Consider the following 6157-nt stretch of genomic DNA (forward strand, 5'->3'; position numbering starts at 1 on the left):
GGAAAGAAATAAAAGATCTCAAAATTCAGCATTGGGTAGAATGTTAGAGTTTGTTCTTTGTTTCTCTATACTCTGATTAACTAATTTGCTGATGAGGATGGTACAAGTTTTCTGCTTTCCAACTGGTTTTAGTTACATTCTCATTGCTGAGATAAAATACTCAACACCTGAAGTTAAAAGAAGAAACATTTATTTAGCTCACAGTTTTCAGCCCATAATTGGCTGGCTCTAAGGCTGGGTGCATGGAAAAGAAAGATAACAGAGAAGAAATAGTTCATGACAAGTAGCAGGAAACAGCAAAGCAGCAAGCAACAGCAAGCAACAAGCAGTAATGACAGCAGCCTTCTTTCTATCCCTTATATTCTATCCAGGCTACCCACCCTTGGGTAGCACTCACACCCAGAGTGGGGCACTCTTAACCTACCCAGAACTATGCCAACTCAATCAGTGGGCTAATTTAGTAATCAAATACCCTTCATCCCAGCATCACATCCTTAATCTCAACATCACACACTCTAGATCCAGCTACCTCCAAAAAGTGCCATCTATGACCTTATGAAGTTTGGGGGGACATCTAGACACAAATCATAACATTCTGCACCTGGTCCCCCAAAGACTCATGCACATGATTTTATGCATTTCCAAGAGTTGCCAAAATCTTAATAGTTTCAGCACTGCTGAAAATCTGTCTAAAGTCTCTAAGATTTAAGCCAAACTCTTAGCTAGAAGCCCCCTGTACAAATGAAAAGAAAGATAAACACTTTCAACATTTAATGCACAAGATAAACATTCCCATTCCAAATAGGGGAATAGAAAGGAATGGGACCAAAGCAAGTCCACACTTCAGCAGGGTAAACATTAAGTCCTGTATTTCCTTGTGCAGTATCTGGGGCAATTTGTGGCAAGATGTAAACTCCAAATGGCTTGCGTGGCTCTACCTCTCCCACATTGCAGAGGGTAGTAGCTCCCATGGCTTCTCTCTTGGGCTGGCTTTACTTATTCATTGTACCTTTCCTCAGACAATTCATGTTCATGGTGTCTTCAAAGTTCTGGAACCTCCACTGTGCCTTCAGCTTCATACTCAGAGCTTCACAAACTGCCCTCTCAGATCTTCACATTGCCTCTTCTTCTGAACTCTTGAAGGAAGCTATCTTGACTCCACAACTCTTGCATTCTGCATGCATCTACAACCAGCACCATCTGGATGATGCCAAGGTCTGCCACCAGCTGAAGCAGTAGCCAGCTTCCTTCTGTCTTGGCTCTAGGGGTTGAGTGCTTGGATTGCTGAGCACTCTGAATGCAATCCTGAGGAACAGATTCTCTAGGTCACTGCCATTCTGGAATATGGTGCTCTGAAACATGTTGCTTTCTTCTCAAAGCAAATTCTTTCATCTTTGAAACCTTGAGGCTTTTGCAAAGGCTGTAGTCCTTCTGTTTCTTTTGATGTCCTCAGGCCATTTTTGCCATCTTCCTTTTCTTTTCTTTTTCTTTTTTTTTTTTTTTTTTTTTTTTTTTTTTGTCTTTTTCCTTTTTATCGGTACCAGGGATCGAACTCACGACTGCCTGCTTGCAAGGCAGGCGCTTATGCCGCTGAGCTAAATCTCCAGCCCCCGTCCTTTTCCTTCTTAGCAACCAAGTTCTCATCTTTTTTATCTTTACAATCCATAGATTTCTTTCTGGCCAAACTCCTAACATTTTAAATCAGCCTGCTGGGATCTTTACTTTTGATTCTCAACATAGATGTGACTAAATGCCCCCAACCATAGCCATGATACTACCTCAACATTAGACTGCTTTAAAATTTCTTCTGCAAGATGAATTAGTTGACAGCATTAGATTTAAGTCTCAGGCAAAGTCTCTGGACACAAGCAAAATGCAGACAAACTTGCTACCAAGGAATAACATACATCGTCTTGAGTACAACCACCAATGTAGTCATTCTGCCTAGCAGAAACCTCCTGGTTTCTTTACCAGCCACATTTATACTAGCATTCTGGTCTTTGGGGCTCTGACAAGAATCTCACATTAAGTATAGCTTAAGGCATTCCAGGGCTGATTCTCAAGCCCACATCTCCAAACCTTTCCAAACTCTTTCCACAAGCCCATTTCAAAGGACCCTGAACCACATGGTCAGGCAGAGTCACAATAACAACCCCACTTCTCTGGTACCAAATTCTACCTTAGTTACTTTTCTCTTCACTGAGGCAAAAACCTGACACCTAAGGTTTAAGGAGGAAAGATTTATTTTGGCTCACAGTTTGTATGGGTTTCACTACTTGTTATTTGCCTCTAATTTTGACCATCAGATCTGTGTTCAGGGTATAATTGGACTGGCAATGTCCATCTTGCTTTTCCAAAGATACCACTAGTTCTCAGAGCCTCTTCTTTGCAATTCAAGAGATAGATATACATAAAGTTCTCCCATGCATTGTTCTAGTCTCTCAGAACCTCTCACTTTATTTCTAATGCTGCAATGATATCTCTGCTTACTAACAATTAAATCTGCTGTCTCAAGAGGTGCTCACTACTGCTAATGGGCTTGTGTGGCATAGTCTATCCCTTGTGAGACCTCTGATGCTGGGGTGACTCTGTCCTCCCTGGAGTGCTTCTTGTTTTTGGCTTCTCTGACATCACCTTTCGGGCCTTCTCTTTCCCTTCCTGTTCTTGGATTTCACTGTCTTTCCTCTTTCTCTGCCTCCCCTTTAGTGACGGTATCCTTCAGGGCTCTATTCTCACTCCTTTTCTTTCTCTATGCCAGAAGTCATAGTCATCTATGTGTTTTACTGGTTAAATTGAATGTAGTTGCCAGCATTTAAGCCAAGAATTTCTGGCTTTTGTGGAAAAAAAAAAACAGGACTCATTTCAAAAGGAGAAGTCTATTTCTTCTTCATGGTTATTGTGTTCCTGTTGTTGCCATTTTTTTCTTCCAGTATAGAGATTAAATCCAAGACCTTCACACTGAGCTAGATTCCCACCTTTTTAAAATTTTTTATTTCTGTACAGGGCCTCACTAAGTGCCAAGGCTGGATTTACAATCCTCATCTTTCAGCCTCTCAGTGTGTAAAGCCCCACCCACCTCTGGCCTCCATATTCTCAATTCTCCCAGAGTCCCCATCATTTGCAAAGTGTGCAAATATGCTTATACAAATTCACTCTACTCATTTACTGCCTTGCCTTAAAGCAAGTGAATTATGATCTTGGCTTTATACATTTGTCAGTGTCATTGACTGTAATACTTTCAATCACTGATCATATACCTGATAGAACTGTGGGGGACCGGCGGCGGCTGAAAAGATAAGAAGTATGAAATATAAATGACTTTTATTTTGAGAATGTGGGGAGAGACACCCCCAGTCCTCTGGGGCATGGCATCTCCACCCTGGGGTCGGTGATCTCTCTGTGGAACACCTGGAGTGAGGCACATAAGTAGCAGGGATGCAACCTAAGGGGGAATCAGGGATGCACGGGTAGCCCATTGGTCTTTGTTTGGCACCATAGGTAAATTCCTAGGGGGTGGGGAAGATGGAGTCACAGGTAAATTCTTAGGGGTGGGGGAGATAGGAGCTCCTTGGTTCCGCCTCTAAGGCTTCACTGGCTACAGACTCCTGTCTGGGTCCAAACCCTTTCATATCTCGTCTTATGATTATTATTATGAAAAGGGGTGAAGATTTCTCTCTTTAACTACTTCCTGCTGGCAGAGGGCACTGTACTGGGGTCTAGGGGAGTCAACGGGATGATGGTTGATGCCCAGGTAGAAGCTGGTGCCAGGTGTTTTAGCCAGGATGACTTCACTGGTGAATGCACATATGTTAGACTGGAAAAACAAAGAGACAAGATGTTATGAGGAGGTATGGCACTATCATATTTAAGGACCCAGGTGAGGTAAAGGAAAGATACCTTTGATTTAGACATGTCATTATGTCAGGATGATGTTGAGGTAGGGTCATTGTCACGATGAGGTGGAATTCTGAAAAATAAATGTGAGGTTAGGAGAAGTGAAGTTATGAGAGGTGCTTACTCCCCCATCTGAAAGCATAAAAGTTAAAAGGGTAGGTAAGTAAGGCATGTCTCTGGTGTGCATGACATTGGAGTCTGTAGGAAATACTGTTAAGAGTACTGCTGTAAAAAAAATAAGAAATTAGAAACCAAATTGGATAAAAAAACATGACAGCCTGAGAGTCGTGGTTGTGGGGGCCTTCATAAGGCAGAGATGAGTAGGCAACAGGATGGTTAGATCTAGGGCCTGAGTGATGTGAAACCAGAATGGCAGTCTAGCAACTTTAATTACTATTGAGGTTGCCAAGAATATCAGGTATGGGTCGCTGTAACCTGGCTGTAGTACTTGGAATGATTTGCTGTAGCAGAGCTTTAGCAAGTATATCAGCAGTTTCCCTGGTTGTGGGACAGGCTTTTTTGGTATAATAAACAAATTGAGAGGACAAAATGTATCTGTCAGCCTTGACCAGGGTTGCCTGAGAAATTGGTGAATAAGAAAGGAAGGAGATGGTCTTACACCATTGAGGAGAGGTTTACTAGAGATAACAGGTGTAAGCTGTTGAGGCCTCAGTGTGTCTAAGTCAGCCTGTATAAAAGGCATTTTAAGATTTAGGACTGGGACCTGCACAAAATAGGCCCCATTTGTAAATGGCATAGGTTGACCACCAATACCCCGTCATAGAGATTGAGGACTTAATAGAGCAGCCTGAAAACTCAGGAAGAACTCTGTATATATGGCCTCTATGTCCACAAATATAGAGAATGTCTTACCTGAGAGTTTTAGTGGGACTTGGACCCATAAAGGAGGCTGTTGGCCCTGAGCCCCCTCAGTCTTTGGCAGCAAGTTTATCTGTTGGCGACGAATCTGGCAGTGCTGGCATTTCCTGTGAGGGCTAGAAGTTAGGATGGCTTACCCACTCTCTGGTGGCTAGGACAGTCCAGTAGCCCTGGAGTAAGGTCTCAAAGAACACCAGGATGGGGCACTCTCTTGCCCAATGTCTGCTGCTGCATTTGAGCGTGGTCCATGGGGGCGGGGGCAGGCAGCTCCACCTTGTGTAGGTTTACCTGTCTCAGAACTCCAAGTGTCACAAGTGTTATCTCTATCATTGAAAACATAAAAAGCCATATTAAAATCTCTATGAGGTTTGAAGGTCAAGTTTTGACTTTTTGTTTGGGATATGGACTATAGTAGAAAGTATCTGTAGAATTAAGTAAGTATGCAGGAGTCAAACACATTTAACAGGATATTAATAACTTTAGTAATGACTTCCCATAAGGAGGACAAGGTCCAGAGAACTGTAGGAACTGACATGTTATTTATGTCATATATATAAGTGTCTCTTAATAAAAAGGCTTTAGTCTGCCCTCCCTCTTTTGGAGTATAATCTCATTTTAATGGAAACATTTTGCAGCAAAGGTTTACCAATCTTAGGAATAAATCTACCAAAACTGATCTAATACTGTCAAATTCTGAACACATTTACTTCTTTTAAATCTGTTATTTGCAGTACTATGAACCAAGACAAATAAAATTCACATCTGCTCGAGCTTTCTATAACTTACTATATACCCTCAAGTCTTCTTTCACATTAACCAAGACAAATAAAATTTATATTCTCTTGAGCTTTCTACAACTTACTATATACCCTCAAGTTGAGCTAAAATTCACATCCTCTTTCACATTTCACATTCTTTTCGAGCTTTTTACAACTAACTATATACCCTCAAGTTGAGCTTTCTTTCCTATCTTCTTTCTTCTCAAGCTTTTCTACAACTTCCTATCTTCTTTCACATTACAACTTACTATACAACCTCAAGTTACCAGTCAATTACCTTTGTTTTCATTTCTCAGACAACATTAAAACTTTCAACAAAACTCTTGTCTTGGAACAGAGCTAGTGGTTCCCAGCAAAAAGGAATTTATAACCCTAGTTGTTAAACAGGAGGTCGGTGACAACACAGTACAATAGAGGCAATAAGCCCAACACAGAACACCACTTATGACAATACAGTATAATATAGGCAGTGAGCTTAACATAGAACATTATTGGTGGTTTATAGCAAAAAGGAATTGATCTCTGGGTTGAGCTGCCACGCTGCTGCCTACCTGTGCCTGTGTTTAAAGCGGCACTTGTGTTTGGCAGAAGCCTGCCTGGGAAAT

At 41.6% G+C, this 6157-nt stretch overlaps 1 long non-coding RNA gene across 1 annotated transcript; it reads right to left on the minus strand.

The window, feature by feature from the left end:
• Window positions 1-3385: 3385 nt before the first annotated feature.
• On the minus strand, window positions 3386-4994 carry LOC134473987 (uncharacterized). Its single transcript, XR_010044509.1, has 3 exons — window positions 4768-4994; window positions 3898-3967; window positions 3386-3814 (listed from the first exon to the last, which is right to left on the minus strand). It is a non-coding gene; the product is annotated as an uncharacterized LOC134473987 (long non-coding RNA).
• Window positions 4995-6157: the final 1163 nt, after the last annotated feature.

Source organism: Cavia porcellus, unplaced genomic scaffold, assembly GCF_034190915.1.
Source record: "Cavia porcellus strain 051 isolate PalLab524CR breed Dunkin Hartley unplaced genomic scaffold, mCavPor4.1 scaffold_29, whole genome shotgun sequence".
In the NCBI taxonomy this organism is placed as follows: Eukaryota; Metazoa; Chordata; class Mammalia; order Rodentia; family Caviidae; genus Cavia; species Cavia porcellus.